We start from the raw sequence: 18,084 nt of genomic DNA, 5'->3' as shown, positions 1-18,084 counted from the left end.
ACCACTAGATAAAACTGTCTCTTTTTCTTCTATCTAATTTTCTTCTCTCTTCTATCTCACTCAGTTTATTCTGGTAGCACTAGAGAAGCTCACCATTATTCTCCTAGCCCCCAAATTAGGCACTTTCTGAGCAAGGACTCTCCACATTTTCCAAATAGTAACTTTTAACCCAATTAGTGTGCCTACATGCTGTCAGAGCGACTGGTAAGCAAATCTTAATGGATTTAGTGGGTTAAGAATGGTTGGGAATGGAAGGGTTCTGTCATTAAAAAAAAAGGACACGGTTTTCAAAATGGTTTTAATAACCCTATTTGCCTGTCTACTTCCATTAACTGAAAAGTCTGGTCTTCTGGTTTCTGGCACACATGCACACGCGAAGACCAGCTGGCCGGTATGCATGTGCATGCCGGAAACTGGAAGAGTAGCCGCCCGGTGCACATGTGCACTGGGTGGCTGCCCTTCCGGTCTCCAGCATGTGCATGCACAGGCTCCTGTTTCGGCACTCGGGGCTTAAAAGATTCCCCAACACTGCCCTAGGGTTTTTTTCCACCGGTCTATACGAAGTCCGACTTTTCAGTTAATGGAAGTAGACAGGCAAACACAGCCAGCTGGGAAGACAGCTGGCCGGCACGCCGGAACCCGGAAGAGCAACGGGCGACGGCTCTGTGTGCCACTTCTGGCACGTGTGCTATAGGTTCGCCATCACAGCTCTAGGCATTACATACCAATCAGAGAACAATACCAACTATTACTGACTTCTTAAACAAGCAATTTGCTTAATAAAGGATAATCACACAGAAGCTATAACACACTCTTTATATTATTATATAAAGTTTCTTTTTGTTTTAATCAGAAACCAAAGAAAACAGATTTTATGCACTCTAAAAAAAAAAACCTACGTACAATACTTGCAAACAACATGATGTACTTATTAAAGCAGGTGCAGCTTGCTTAAAAGGACCAATTAAAGAGTAACACATTTCGTGTAAATTAAGGTTATGTTTAATAACAACCTTGTCTATAAATTATCTATTTCTGTGCACAGTAACACTGTACTTCTTCCATACATACCGGTAAATAATTCAAAAACCTCACGTTTGGCATAATGGAGTATTTTTCATGCCAGTGGAATCTCATTTTCATATACTTCTATGCCAGACAGTTCTTTCTGATTATATCCAGAAGGTGACCAATCTTAATTTTCAGCAGATTAGCATATTAGGATGCTTCAATTGCTTACTTAATAAGATACTCGGCTGCAAAATATTTGGATGAGTTGGAAATTGCTTACAGATTTTTGACAGGAAGGAAATGCAACATGACTCATGGGCATCTTTTAATCAGCTTAAAATTAGAAACATGCACATGTTTCATGCACAAGATACAACAAATTATTTTTCTGGTTTGAAGAAGGTACCAAGTGTTCAGAAGCCACATTTTTTCTGAATTGGTATGGATACATGAACAAATATGATTTCCACCAACTTCATTTCCTAAAAACTATAGAGTTAACTCTTGGCAAACAGGATGTTTGTTATCCAATTTGATTCAGGACAAGCTGTAGATCTAGCATGCATGAATGCTGCCTGGAGATTGGAAGGCATTTGGTGAACCCAATTCCATTCAATGTCCAATTCAGAACCAAGTCAGTCCATGCTACACTGTACAAAATGTGCCAGTGCATAAAACTGCAACAATACAATATCACCTTTGCCAAGTATTTTAGAATATAATCAATATTAAATGTTTGTAGAAAGTGTTTGGAACCGGAAACAATCCAGAGATTTTGCTACTTCCATTACTGAACCTGATGAGCTGAAGCATCACATTATGTTATGGTTTATACATATTATATAATTTATTATATGAATAAAACACAATTAGGCTGGATTTGATTGATCTTCGGTTTGCAAAATACGCTAAGCTTCAAGCAAACCACATTTTGCAGATCTCCACAATGTCTCCTTAACTCAAACGCACATCTTCCTGACCATGCTTAGCTACCATGCAAGACCTGGAAGTGTTTAGCTCCTTGAAGGAGCAGTGGACATATAGAGGGAGGGTGACCAGACTGAATCTGGAACACTCTTGGCCACTTCAGTTCTGATTACTACTGATCTCTATTGAATGTCTAGTAACATATCAGATCTGCATGATAACATTAGATTGCTCACCCCACCATTTTTATTTATTTATTTATTTATTTATTTATTTGTTTGTTTATTTATTTATTAAATTTTTATACTGCCCTTCTCCCGAAGGACTCAGGGCGGTGAACAGCCAGGGTTAAAATACATACAGTATGAAAATTAAAATAATTTAAAAAATAATTAAATCCAATTTGGCTTCCCAATTTTAAAACCCCTTACCCATAAAATTAATCAATTAAAATCTTAAGCCAGCCCGGCTCGCTGAAACAAGAAAGTCTTCAGAGCCTGGCGGAAAGTACGGAGGTCTGGGATCAGTTGTATCCCTGGGGGTAGCTCGTTCCAGAGGGCGGGTGCCCCCACAGAGAAGGCTCTCCCCCTGGGGGTCGCCAGTCGACATTGCTTGACCGACGGCACCCTGAGGAGACCCTCTCTGTGGGACCGGATTGGCCGGTGGGAGATTATCGGTGGCAGAAGGTGGTCTCGTAGATATCCAGGCCCTAAGCCATGGAGCGCTTTAAAGGTGAGAACCAATACCTTGAAGTGCACCCGGAAGACCACCGGAAGCCAGTGCAGCTCATGCAGGAGAGGTGTTACATGGGAGTGCCATGTCGCCCCCATAATCACCTGCGCAGCTGCATTCTGGACCAGTTGGAACCTCCGGGTGCTCCTCAAGGGGAGTCCCATGTAGAGAGCATTACAGTAGTCCAGGCGGGAAGTAACGAGGGCATGAGTGACCGTGCATAAGGAGTCCCGATCCAGAAAGGGGCGTAACTGGCGTATCAGATGAACCATACTGTGAGTGCTTTAATTTTGCAGTTGTTAGCAATTTACCCTAGGCTGAAATAGCTTCTGCCCTCCAAACAGAACAAGAGGAATCTGAAAATCAACAATTGTTGCTATAAAAACAAAATAAGGAAAGGAGCCCTACCTTAAAGTACTGCTTGCGACTTGTTCACTCAATTTGAGTTTTGAAAAAAAACTTGATACAGCTCAAGTTATGACAGATTGAGGGATAGAAGGAAGAGTCTAATAATGGGAGAAAAACTTTTGCAGCCACACCCGCCCCATTCCTATGGCTGCATTATGTTGACAATTCCCCCACCCCCCATCTCTTGGGGTGGGGGGACAGTATTCATATTGCTTCTTGTGTGCTGCACACAAATCAGCAGGAAAACCCCATTCAGGAGTGGCTTGGAAGAGATGAAATAGGAAAAATAGAAAATATTAAGAGAAGCAGGAAATTTCACTCTGGTGTAGTCTGTCTGCTCAAGTACGGGTGCATAGTATTTTAATTTAACAGTGAAGAAAACTTATTACCTTGGGGCAGACGTGGTGAAATTTGAAAGTATACTTATTCCCAAAATAAATCAAGGACAAAATTGGGACACTTTCGACCACATGAATCCTGATTTATGAAAAATAGCAGAGTGGTAGACTATGATTTCAAGAAGTAAGGATTTTCTTGACTGGAAAGCTAAAAGAAAAACAAAGCATAATTTAGAAACACTAAGAAAGCCTCCCACCGACCAGTACACTCCCACAGAGAGGTACTCCTCAGGGTGCCGTCAGCCAGGCAATGTCGGCTGGCGACCCCCAGGGGGAGGGCCTTCTCTGTGGCAGCACCTGCCCTCTGGAACGATTTGCTCCCGGAGATACGAAGGATATCGGATCTCCGGGTCTTTCGCCGTGCCCTAAAAACTTTTCTTTTCCATCAAGCAGGGCTGGCATGAACCCCCCTCCCCTTTTTTTTAAAGCTTTTTTAGCTTTTTAAATTGTCAATGGGCTTTAGTTTGAATGTTTTAAATTTTGGGGCCAAAGTCATGAAATTCTTTTAAAAATTTTAAATTTTGTATTGGTATGTGTTTTAGTTTTGGCTGTGCACCACCCTGAGTCCACTAGGAGAAGGGCGGTATACAAATTGAATAAAATAAATAAATAAATAAATAAATAAAAGATTGAGGAGAATACAGACCCTTTTACAAGGTCTAGAGAAACTTAAAAAGAGCAGAGGAAGTACTTAGAAGATAAATAGCTTTTTAAAAAGAGTATTAATATAAACAGAAATGGCTGCTAGACTTTAAACAAGTCTACCTTAATAATGGAATGTGAAGGACAGAGTACAGGTAGTTCTCGATTTACAACAGTTCATTTAGTGACTGTTCAAAGTTAAAAGGGCAATGAAAAGAGTGACTTATGACCATTTTTCACACTTACAATCATTGCAACATCCCCATGGTCACGTGATCAAAATTCAGACACTTTGCAACTGACTTGTATTTGTGACGGTTGCTGTGTCCCAGGGTCACGTGATCACCTTCTGCGACCTTCTGATAAACAAAGTCAATAGGGAAGACAGATTCACTTAACAACCATATGACTAAGTTAACAACTGCAGTGATTCACTTAACAACTATGGCAAGAAAAGTCGTAAAATGGGACAAATTCACTTAACAAATGTTTCACTTAGCAACATAAATGTTGGGCTCAATTGTGGTCGTAACTAGAGGCCTACCTGTATTCATTAGAAAGAAACTAAATTGAAAAGCTATTATTGATTAAACAAGAGTTCCTAAAGCAGAAACATACACAAACAAAAATGAAACGCCAACATCAGCCAAATATTGAATATTTACAGATTTCAAAGGAACAATGTAGGCTCAGGAGACTGAAGAAAAACAGATACAGTTTCAGACAAACTGGAGCTGAATTTATTCAACATCAGCATAAAAAGAAAATGCTGTAGTTTTAAAGTTTGCATAACTATTGCCAGAACTTTTGCCACCCATGTCCCTGAGAAAGCTCAACACGCTTTTTGTGTCAGTTTTTGAAATAATTGGTAAATAATGGACATTGAGAGAACAATTGTTCATGAAATCATTGCAAACTGAGTGAAAGTATCTTGTGAGATCTGTGATGATCTTTCTGAAGAATAGGCTGTTTCAGCCATTTCTCCATGGCTGACTGGGGAATTCTGAGAGTTGAAGCCCAGACATCTTAAAGTTGCCAAGGTTGAGAAACACTGGGCCGCTGTTTTATATAATGTTTTTAGACGAACAGTACATAAAGGTTTTTAAGTGGAGCAATTTATTTTTCGGGAAAATATATTCCAAACCAGTAAAAAAAAATTACTACTGGTTCTGTGGGCGTAGCATGGCTTGGTGGATGTGGCTTGGTGGACATAGCAGGGGAAGGATACTATAAAATCTCCATTCCCATCCCACTCCAGGGGAAGCATACTGCAAAATCCCCATTTCCTCCCGATCAGCCAGGACTTGGGAGGCAGAGAATTGATGGGGGCGGGGCCAGTCAGAAGTGGTATTTACCAGTTCTCCGAACTACTAAAAATTTCCGCTACCGGTTCTCCAGGTCAGAACCTGCTGAATGCCACTTCTGGCCCAAACCAAGAAAGTCATTTTGTACCTAGTAAAACTATTAAAAGAATGCTTCGATGGGGCCATTAATATAGTTTATATATTAATAAAAACAATACATTTGGATCAATTTCATTTTCAATTACTCTCTACTCTAAAGATAAAAATAAATAAAATATAAAAAATAGAGAGGCAGTTGAGATACTTAATAAGCACTATATTGAAATATTTATATTATTTATTTTATTTTATAAAATTGATAGGCTGTCCATGTTACCTCAAAGTAATTCTATAAAAAGGTAGTTAATACTTTTCATATAAATAAAAATAAAAAAAGGATTACTATTCAGTTTGATTTGAAAGATCTGTGTAAAACAAAGGGGGAAAAAACTCTTTTTTTGTTAAAACACAGAAAGGTCAGAATAAATTCATAAGCAAAATAATGCAGAGGTAGCATGTTACATTTGTGGCAAAGACTGGCTGATATTTCCGGAAGCGAGCAAATTATGAAAAACCAAAATATATATTTTTTAAATCCAAAAAAAAGGCAAAATAGAAAAACGCATATGTGGTTTTATCATCATTAACTATGATGAGTTAAATGGAAAGAGACCCTGTTGGTATACCAATCTTTTTGGGAGTGGCAGACCTTCCTTGAAATATTTTAAGTTCATAATTAGTAGATAGAAAAAATATTGCCGCTAACCAATAAGCAATTATGGAAGGACAACTGAAACTGTCGTGGATTAAGAGACAAATATGATAGAACTAAAACTATTAATTGACTGCCATACAGCACTGGAAAGTTACAATTTATTTACAAAAGGAATAGACCAGGAGAAAGGAGGGAGAGGGGGCTTGCACTGTATGTAAAGAAAAAAACACATTTGTACAGAAATTCAGTAATCAAAACATGGAAATCCTGTTGAAAATATGTGTGTAAGAATAAAAGGAGAAAGACAGAAGGGATATACAGTTGTCAGCGTTTATTATAGATCACTTGGACAGCCAAAGATACAGATGGGGCCTTTCTACATTAGTCTTTCAAACAGGCATGCAATAGTGATAATAGGAGATTTCAATTATCTTGACATCTGCTGGGAATCTAACTCTGCCAAAAGTCAAAGGTCCAACAAATCCTTCTGTGCTGATACTGACAACTTCATTTGTCAGAAGGTAGGGGGAAAAACAAAACAAGGGGGCCTGTTATTTAGGATCAAACCTCACCACAGAGAATAATCAGTTGCAGAATTTAAAATAACTGATCATGTAATGACTGAATCCATGACATAAAGAGGATGGAGCAACACCGAAGAATTAGTCCTGCACCCTGGGGCTAATTTTGATTGAGGCAAAGAGAGATCAGACCCAATGGAGAAAAATATTTGAGGAGGACGAGGAGGAGAAATCCTATACAATGAGATATTGAATGCACAATCTCAAACAACCCCGCCACAAGGAAAAATGTGAGAAATCTAGAGTACTGAAGAGAAGAAGGGATATGCACAGCAAGCAAAAGAAAGAGAACATGATGAAAGAAGAATTAAAGGTAATTGCCAGAAATTGTAAGAACTGTGATAAAGAGGCTATAGCTCGGAATGAATTAAGTTTGTGAGCTACCAAAAACAATGAAAAACTGTTCTTTAGGTACATTAGAAATAAAAGGAAAGCTAGAGTAGGTGAGGTGTAAGGAGAAAGCAGTGAAGCAATCATGAGTGACAGTAGAAACACAGATTTTCCAAACTTCTATTTTGCTTGGTTCTCTCTTTGAAGGAAAATAGAGCTCTAACTGGTAATTATTATGCTACTGAAGAAATGAGGGGACTGTAGCTTGAGATAGACAAGGAGAAGGTAAGAGAGAACTTAGTTAAGTCAGAGTCAGATGGCTTTCATCCCAACTAGCATAGATTATTGTTGAACTGCTCTCAGTAATCTTTGAGAATTCCTGGAGGTGGAAGAGAATATTTGTAGCTCAGGGTTGAATTGTGGGCTCCTTGGTACCCTCTGAGCTTGGTCATTTTCTTACAGACGTTTCATTACCAAATTAGGTAACATCATCAGTGCACTGATGATGTTACCTAGTTTGGTAATGAAACGTCTGTAAGAAAATGACCAAGTTCAAAGGGCACCAAAGACCCCACAACTCTGGAGGACTAAACTCCTAATAGTCTAGATAAGAGCAGATGTCATCATCCCTATCTTCAAAAAGGGGAATAGGGAAGATACAGAAAACTTCAGATCTGTTGAGCATCACAAGCAATGCTTTTCTGTTGAAGCCCCCATGTTGTGAAAGACCCTCCCTGTTTGGATCAGATCAGCCCCCTCATTTTTGGCCTTCCAGAAATTGTTAAATACAGGGACATTCTGGAGAGTCTTTAAGGAATGGTCAGTGTTGCTATTTCTTTATATGCAGATGAATTTGAATATAAATTGATGCTGTACGAAAGCAACACTTTTGGATTCTTCAGTTACTATCAAAGATCTCTAGCAAACTTGTAGAAATTGTACAGTTATATGGAAACACTCTTGGTAAACCACACTTTGGAATAACTCTAATATTATACCTATTAGTAACAAGGATCCAATTGAAGTAAATAAAAATTTAGGGGGTTTTATTGTTCAAAATTTATTAATTCCTAGAAATTATTACCATGAGGAAAATATCCTGACTAATCAATAAGAACACTTCCATTATATTACTTTAGACAATTACTTTTAAGACAAAACTATCCTTAAATTTGTGGGGAGCAATCAATGTGGTTAAAAAATGAATATTGCAAGAGAGACAATAGATTGAGAGAAATGCCTATGCAGATTCCATTTAAGTATTTTAAACTGTCTATTCAGTCTAAAGTACAAGCTATCATGACCTCCTATTGGATGATTTCTTTGCTGCTGTGCCCTTTATCTTTCTGTACCACCAGTCATTTTTCTTCCTATGGATGAGTCTTTCTAGACCTACATACACAGATATATATGCACTTGCATACCTACATATATACATATATAGATGTAGGATATGATCAGGCTGAGCTCAAGGGTCAAAGGCATCATCAGTCATGAGTCCCTGGATGTCCACAAAAGATCTAAGTCCAGTCCACCTTGAATTCCTTCTACTCTTATCTCCCGCTATTTTCCCTTGATTATTAGTAGTTCAGATTCTTGTGGAGAGCTTAATCTTGCAATACGTCTTTATACTCATTTGAACTGCCTGAATCTCCTGATTTTCCCAACACTTGACAATATACATACACACACACACACATATTCAAATGTATATACAAATAGTAAACGTTATTTACAAAGTAAAAGCATGAAAATGGAGATATAATCGGCTTTTAAAAAGAATTATTATCTCGCCCCATAGCAGTAATTTATTTATTAAATTATTTTTATAAATAAACAGCAAAAAGCTAACAAAAAATGTATTTGCTAAACAGAGAAAAGGTTGCCAGACTGAAGCCCAGCGAGAATGTAGCTTTTGGATTCTTTCTGAAGTTGATAGATTTCCCCATTTGCTTTTTTTTTTACTTAATCCAGAGTTTTTCCACTTTACTGATTTTCAATTAGAAGAGTTTTACTCCTGACTCTGAAATTGCCCATTATTTATTGATAAGTAATTAAGGAAATGTTTACGGTAAGGACAATCAACTAGGTTTTCTTTACAATCAAATTACAACTATCATATCTTACACTAATAAATCAATGATTAAGGTTCATAAATATTCTTATTATTTTAAAATAAGAGTGATTTAACAAACTATATTTTCATGTTTATTGGACAGCTCAGAATTTTTTATTAATTTGGCTGTCAACATTATGTAAAAAGACTGGTTACTTAGGCAGATGATATGGGCCGTTCATTTTTTAACATCCTTAATAAATTAATATGTTCACTAATTATAGCAGATCCACCACCATCATATGGTCTAACAAAACTATTCTATGTATTTCCGTTTATTAAAATTTGATTTTATTTATTTCTTAAGAGATTGATTTCTCTTTCAAAAGGAAGAGGGAATATTGGAACCATCATTCAAATGCCTTTATCTTATAAGGTTAGGAGATTACATTATAGATATTATTTCATTATTTCCATTTTATGTTTTACTTTCCAGAAGAATAGTTCAGGTTATAATAAGGTTCCTAATGTCTATGACACACTGTGATGCCACATGCAGCAGCAGTACTAAGGGGATATGGTTTTTAGATCCAGTAGCATAAAATTAAAATACATGAATGGACAAAATGTAGTGTATATGTTTGTACCTTTATATGAAATATTGCCAGCTGCAAATGACCAGAAGCATTTTTTGAGTTCAAAGCACAGAAGTGTTTATTATCGTAAGATAATTGTGATAATAATCTCTTGACAAGAATTTGGTCAACTAGCGGTCAAAGCTTGGAGTCAATGAAATTCACAAGCAGCTAGAATTGGGTGTCCTGTGGCTGCACAATGACTCCGAACTTATGACACGTTTAACCTCGCCTTCCAGCTCAGCCCACTCATCTACCCATTCTAAAATAGATTGCACATTTTATATTACTTTATTTTAATATTTATTTTTTCATTTCAATGGAGTTATATGGTCACTTCTCTAATATACAATAAGCCTGGGTGGGGGACAATAAAACATAACATTAAAACAGTTCTTAGCAATTCAAAACAAGACTTCCCTCCACATGAACTTTTACATTGACCAGGTTCGTCTCACTTTAGCCAATGCTTACAGGAACAGACAACTCTTTAATGCCTTCTGGAAGTACAGAAGGATATGGGGCTGCTGACTTTCAGTGAGGAGTATTCCATACAATACTCTCATTCAGTGTGACCCTCAGTATCCAAGTATTCTCATCTGTGAAAGGTTCCCATTTTTCAAAAATAATTTCTCTTTGAATTATCTTTAACAGCATATGGATGAACAGTCATATAACCAGACCTAATATGCCGTTCAAGATACAATTATTAAACAAGACAATATACAAAGTTGCTAGCAGATTAAGAATCTTATTAAGGAGTCGGTGTAGTATATTTGTTACCAAGGTAACAAATACAGTATGATTGTTGACGTACAAATGAGTTTATTAAGTAATGCTGATTTTCATATACTAGCCTCCTACATACACAGATGCACTTAAAAAAAAAAGGATCAAGGCAATTATAAGCAGTTGTTGCTCCAAAGTTTTTTTTTAATTGACACTAAAAAACAACTGAGTGTAGTCTACCTAATTAGCAGCTTTACTAACATGATATCTTACAGATATGTTAGGACTACAATTCTCAGACAAGGAACTTTTACAACAAATTGGATGGTTACAGACATCAGTTTTGGAAAGGTTTCCATTTAATGTAAAGCCCTTAAAGTCCCACTGATATCAATAGGTAGCTATACGCAATATCTATTAGGCCTAACTAAAAGTGTAAAAACGTTCAGATTTTCTCTGAAAATAGGCAATATACTTCAAAGGCAATTTTTATTTATTTTGATTTTATTTATTTGTATCCCACCTTTATTATTTTTACAAATAACTAAAGGAGGCAAACATATCCAATATACCTCCCGCCAACAAATTTCCCTGCAACAACAGCCTCATGAGCTGAGTTGGGCTGAGAGAGAATAACTGGCCCAAAGTCATCCAGCGGGTTTTCATGGCTAAGACCAGAGGTCTTCAAACTTGGCAGCTTTAAGACTTGTGGACTTCAACTCCCAGAATTCTCCAGCCAGCATAGCTTTAAAATATTCTTCCCATGGACTAATACAATAATGTTTGCTTTTTGTGATTAAACTAAAAGACTGGTTAAAAAGTATAACTTTGGTTGAGGTGAATCTATAATTTTTGTATATTTGGCACTGTCTTTTGGAAAGCCCTGTTCTAGATCTTTAGAAGTGTCAATTTAATAACAGTTTGCAAAGGGAAGGGAACAACTACTGTATACTAAATCCTATGACTATTTTGCTTGAGTTTATGTGTTTGTATATTTAATAAATTCAAACAGTATGGAAAGATGCTACAACCAATTAATATCTTAAATATATATCTCTGTATCTAATGGAGATTTTCAGTCATCCAGGTAATGGTTGTCCCAAAGGTGCTTTTTCAAGAGGCAACTGGACACTAAAAATGCAAATGACCAGCTGTCTGCAAGAAGTATAAATCCTTTCATTATCCACCACCCAGTCAGAACTGAAGAAGCTTCTTGGATAAGAAGTACAATGTCTTCAAAGAAAAACCAGAGAGTCTAGTTGCCTCTTGAAAAAGCACCTTTGGGATCCCTGCATGTGTTTAATAACAATAATCTATCTAGAAAACTTAGTGATACTACTTTGCCCCTTTAATCTGTCCCCGCAATTCACTTGTTGGAATAAGAGATAATGTAGGTAATGGTTTTAAAGGAAAGGGCATTAGAAAAATAGTGATAGCGCTAACATTAATAGGTCTAATATCAGTGGAGATTAGCTAGGCAACCTTTCAACATGTACACAAGGAACATAGGCAATACACCGTATTGCCCCAGTTATCTGCAACAGCTAAACTATTGCAAACCTCAAAATAAAAAATATTTGTATCAGAAATGGGATTCCATCTAGCAATAGCAATTGCAGTTAGATTTATATACCGCTTCACAGTCCTTTACAGCCCTCTCTAAGTGGTTTACAGAGAAAGCATATTGCCCCCAACAATCTGTGTCCTCATTTTACTGTCCTTGGAAGGACAGAAGTCTGAGTCAACTTTGAACTGATCAGGATCAAACTGCTGGCAGTGGGCAGAGTTAGCCTGTAATACAGCATTCTAATCACTGTGCCACCACCATAATGGTACCATTATGCCCACTATTTTTGCAGAATACTGAACAAATAAAACCAAATGCGAATATGTCGATGCAAATTTGCAAACACAGATATTACAGGCACACTTCAGGGAGGAAAGTAGGACAGATTTAGCCACATAATAGGAGAGCCTTCATGTAATAAATTCAGTTTTATTGCTGTGTGATGAATAAAACAACTGTCAAAAACTGTATCCTGTCTTAGACTACTATGGTTAAAAAAGATATGCTAAGGCATCAGATTTCTATCACTTAATTAAGATTCATTGCATTACTCCTTTGAAGAATCCAATTAAAGTAACATCAAGAGGAATTTTATAGCAAACCTTAACAAAGTACGTTTGATCGTAACCACAAATAAAATGGAAGCAAAGCCAAATAATCCTTTCAATAACACATGGCAATGTATTTAAAAGCAATGTTGTACACATAATGATGTTAAAATGACCCAAAGTGCTTATACAAGCAAATATGCACTTATGACAAAAACCTGAATAGTAATTTAAAGGATGTAAGACAGCCACCCCAAATTAAGTGAGAATTAATGCACTTTTTACTTATTTTTAAATCTTAACTGTGAAAGTCTCATAAACTATTTAATATAACTCAAGAACTAATCTAACTTCTTTTGACTGATGAAACGTTTTGTGAAATGAAAAGCTCTGCAAATCTTTGTATTGGTCAATGATATAATCAAAATCAGTATCTTATATCCTACATTTGTCTGGGAAATAAGCCTGTCGATAGGGTAGAACTATAGTGTAATAAGTAGGGTTTGAAATAGAAAATATAGAAATAGAATGTATGTCTGGTGCATAGAATCTCACTGAGATATTATCAACATTAGAATAGCTGCCCCCAATTCTTCCAATCTCATACTGCATGAACTTGAAGAACATTTTCAAGTAGTTTTATACTATTATCCTGTCCTTCCTATATGAAGTTCAGTAGCAACAGCAGTATCACTTAGACTTATATACCACTTCATCATGCTTTACAGCCCTCTCTAAGTGGTTTATAGAGTCAGCATATTGCCCCAACAATCTGGGTCCTCATTTTACCGACCTCGGAAGGATGGAAGGCTGAGTCAACCTTGAGCCTGTCAGGATCAAACTCCTGGCTGTGGGCAGAGTTAGCCTGCAATACTGCATTCTAACCACTGTGCCACCATGGATCAATAGAAGGTCATGTTTAATACAGAAAATTGTCTAAGGTTGGTAAATCTGAGATATAGTAACTGTCCAAGATCATCTAATTAATTTTATGAGAATTGGAACATAGGCCTTTTTGCTGTAATCTAACATTCAATGAGGAATAGTTTTGCGGATTTTATTAAGGCACACCTCTGTATTAAAGACTTGGAAACTGGCCAATAAAGATGCAGAGGGATTCAGGAACTTAACAGACCTAGTTAGTTCAGCATCTCTTCTGGGTAAATCATTATAAAGCAGTATAAAAGATAACATCATTAAACATAAAGAAGGACAGATCTTATTGAAAAAGAGCCAATGGATTCATTAAGGCTAACTCTCTTTTTACCTGGAGGCTTATTCAGGGTTTTGTTTTGTTTTTTAGCATTACTAGAAGGGCCTGACAATTTACTCCTTGTCCCCATCTTCTTGGCTTTGTTCCAGGCTATAATTCATGCTATTTTATCCTGTTATCCATGCTGAGAAACATTAGCTAGTCATAAAATAGTAAAGAGAGTCTGAACAGTAATGTTGATACCAGCAGTCTTACTAGTGCCACAGCAAGATCTGGGTAATGCCAAGAATTTCTTCTGTGGAAAGTTTCTAAAACTTTCTAGATTAAATCGTGTAACGTTGTTAAAACAAATTATTTACTGAAATTTGTGAACCCAATCTTCAGATCTTCACTGCTTTGCTAATTGATTATCAGCCATAATTTAAGCTGTTGGTACAAATTTTTAAAATCTCAAACGATGTAGGGTTTATCTATCTAAGACCATGATGTTGTGACCCTGACTCCCGAGCCTGTCCTAACAGAGGAAGAGCACTCAGAAGGTAATGGGAGGAACTGACAAGGCCCTTCCTCTCCAGGACCCTCCTCTCTGGCAATGCCTCAGGTTCCATCCGAAGGCCAAGAGGAACAGCCTGGGATATGCCAGGAGGAAAGCATATCGGAACAACAACAGATAGGGAGCGAGGATGATGAATCCTGGCTTGATCTCAGGCAGCGTCAGAGGGAGAAGCGTGCGCAGCAACGAAAGAGGCGTGGGAGGGCCAGAGATTGAGCTGAGTCATTGAGCAACACCCCACAAGGAATAAAAGTGGGTGTGATTGCTCTTCAGGCTTTGTGACGGTCAAAGTTAAAAACCTGAGAGTCATATCGCGTTACCTGAAATCTGGCTTGTACGTATTTGGATTGGACTTTGGCTAACTCTTGCTTCGTGGATTACTTTTTTGCTACTGGACCGGACTGAGGATAAACTCTCTCTCGCTTACTGTGAGTGAAAATTGACTTGGCAGGCATTTCGCAGTTTACTGCCAAAACTCTTATCTGCAAGGGATTCTAGTCTGATTGCATAATAAAACCTTGGCAGGCGTGCCTGGTTGTGTGTTTGCCTGTGTAGGGAAGGGGGGACAGAACACGTGATGGTGAACCTATGGCACGTGTGCCGGAAGTGGCATGCAGAGCCATCTCTCAGGGCATGCAAACCATTGCTCTTCCGGGTTCCGGGGTGCTGGCCAGCTGGTTTTCATGTGCGCGGGAGCACCAGAAACGGAAGACCAGCCGCCCGGTGCTCTTCTGGTTTTCGGAATGCGCATGCGGCCACCTGGTGATCCGGTTTCTGGTGCGTGTGAAGACCAGCTGGCCGGTGTGCATGCATGTGCCAGAAACCGGAAGATCGTCTTTCCAGCGCGTACATGTGCCTGGGTGGCTGCTCTTCTGGTTTCCGGCACACACATGTGCACATGCTCCAGTTTCAGCACTTGGTGCCAAAAAGGTTTGCCAACACTGATCTAGGTTATTGTCTTTTCTGAATGAAACTATTAATATTCGGAGGAAAGATCCTTTTCATGGTGTCCACTGGTTGTCAAAACCTTGTCTTTCTGGTATATGGAAGAAAGTCTTATCCTGCATGTTGCTTCCAGACTATGCAATTGACCTTACTGGAACTCATTTAGCCTCTGCTTTCTTAATATTTATAAAATCTGCACATAGGCATTTAGTTGACTTTTAACTATTAGTTGATTAGCTAATTAATTCTAATGTTTTTTAACTTTTTATATTGCTTTCAGTATTTTATTTTGTCAGTCAGTGAAAAGCAAAGTGTAAATCATCTAAGATAATATTTCAGGGTGTCAGCAAACAAGTGTGGTTAACAAACAAACTTTTAGATGATTTTGAGAAACTCCCTTACCAAAACTTTTTCAGCAAAGTTAGCAATCTTTGGATAAGAGAAGAAGTCATGTTACTGCTGAGTTTTAGAACAGGAAGCAGGGATCCATTAAAAAAAAAAAATCTCCCGATAAACTGTTTCATTGAAAGGGCATAAACAATGAGATCTGCCAAGGACCTATCAGGAAAAGTTTTCTCAAATGATCTGAAATAACTGATGAACATTGACAGAACCACATGTGCGGATGACACCAAATTTTTTAGACTAGATGAAATAAAAACTATAACAAGAGCTTTACTTTAACTATGCTATATTGGGAAAGAACCATTAAAATGGCAAATGAATGAAATGTAAGTACCCTATGAACAGATAAGGTGTAAGCTAGGTATCGCCACACACAAAATATTGTATACAAGTCCAGTTATGCCTCAAATGAGAATACTGAAGATCTGAGAAAAAGTGGATAGAAAATTGATAACCCTAAAATACAATGATAGTACAATGTTCTGTAAGAAAAAATGAAATATTTATTGAGTGGTTATCACAAATATATAATATATAGGAGTGAAAAGATGTCTATAAATTAAACTTGGTATGGAAGAAAGTAAAAAGGCTATTTCTATAATATGAACATCTGGACTCACTTGGTAAAGCTGAATGTGAAATTCAGATCAAAGTATTTGCTAATGGCCATACATAGACTGGAAAATATATTGATTCATGGGCTATTAAAAATTGCTATACACAAAAGCTATATTTAATATGCTTCGGGGTTTCTCAATTGTTGAGTAATCAACAACTGAGTAATAATACAAGTAATCCTCAATTTACAACAGTTCATTTAGTGACTGTTCTAAGTTACAATATCACTGAAAAAAGTGACTTATGACCATTTTTCACACTTATGACCATTGCAGCATCCCCATGGTCAAGTGATTAAGATTTGGATCCTTGGCAACTGGTACATATTTATGACATTTCAAGTCATCATGTGATCACTTTTTGCAAGTTTCTGACAAGCAAGGCCAATGGGGAAGCCAGATTGTGTTACTACCTTAATAACGAAAAGTAATTCACTTAACAAATGTGGCACAAAAAGCGTAAAATGGGGCAAAATTCACTTAACTACTGTCTCACTCAGTAACATAAATTTTGGGCTCATTTGAGCTTTAAGTCAATGACTACCTGTATGGGCTGGAAGTTGTAACTGAACTCTTGTCCAGCTTTTGGGCTTACTGTAGGTATGTGGATGATTGCTAAACACAAACCATTGTTATAGATGCATATTTGGTTTGATTCAGCATGAATCTTATATTAATATAGGTTTATGTGAAACCTATGAACAAGCATTAAATAGCACATAGCATTGTAATTCAATAGACCCAACAGAACTACCACCGAGATGTAAATAAGAATGTTTTTTTTACTTTTTAATAAGGTATTATATTTATAGCAATATTTAACCCAGATACCATAATTTATATAAATATCAATAAAAAAAATGGAAACATTAGCTGACACACCTTATTATAATTAATTCATCAACACAGTAATAGCTTCACTTAATAAAATGTATGATGGATGCTCAATGCAGTGTGGAAGAAAAAAGATGACTTCAGAGTTAATGAATGTGACTGGAATATGCAGATCCTGAATATGAAATAATGAAAATTCTGCTCATAGGCTCTCTTAGTAAACCGTATGGGAATCTAAACTATCCTACTGAAGACAATGCAATTGCCATTATACAAACTGCTGTTCTGCAAGTCTTTATTAACAGTAGGGAAAAAAGGGAACAAGAATTTTGGGATAAAGAATCCTATTTTGGAATCACGTCTCTGTAATAGAGGTTTCCATGCTTACCGTGACTTGAATTTCACCTTTAATTCATTCTGAAAAAACAATCAGCATTTCTGCATTCTTGAGGGATGAATGCAAATACTGCTACTGTGCACCTTTCCTTTTTGTTGCCAGAAAAGCAGGTAAAAGATTTAACTTCTTTTCAAGTTTCTAGATCTCTGTCTACATACGAATCACCAGAAATAAAGGCACTGAATTCAATACAATCAATTGGATTGAAGTAAGCATGAATAGAATATCAGTTTAAACAATTTGGAGGGCTGTAATGAATGAATATGACTACCAGACATTAGTTCCTGTGCACAAGATTACCAGACAATAAATACTTCCCCCTTCTCCTTTTTTTTCTTTTCTATGGTTAAAAACAATAATTGTTGAACTTGTTGTGTAAGAATTTGCAAGCAGCTAGAGGAATTTACCCTCCTTTCTAAACTCTGACAACTCAGATCCTTCACTTAACAAAGCAGAAAGCTTTTCCTTGTAACTTTCTCCCCCCACCCCCCTCAATTC

The 18,084-nt window shown here is 37.1% G+C and overlaps 1 protein-coding gene across 6 annotated transcripts in view; it reads right to left on the bottom strand.

Annotated features, from left to right (window-relative positions):
- The window catches only part of KIAA1958 (KIAA1958 ortholog), a 96,876-nt gene that overhangs the window by 77,043 nt on the left and 1,749 nt on the right, over positions 1 to 18,084 (bottom strand). The window lies entirely within an intron of this gene.

The sequence above is a fragment of the Pantherophis guttatus genome, chromosome 2, assembly GCF_059756535.1.
Source record: "Pantherophis guttatus breed Tessera chromosome 2, ASM5975653v1, whole genome shotgun sequence".
NCBI lineage: Eukaryota > Metazoa > Chordata > Lepidosauria > Squamata > Colubridae > Pantherophis > Pantherophis guttatus.
This window is presented reverse-complemented; position numbering and strand designations above follow the sequence as displayed.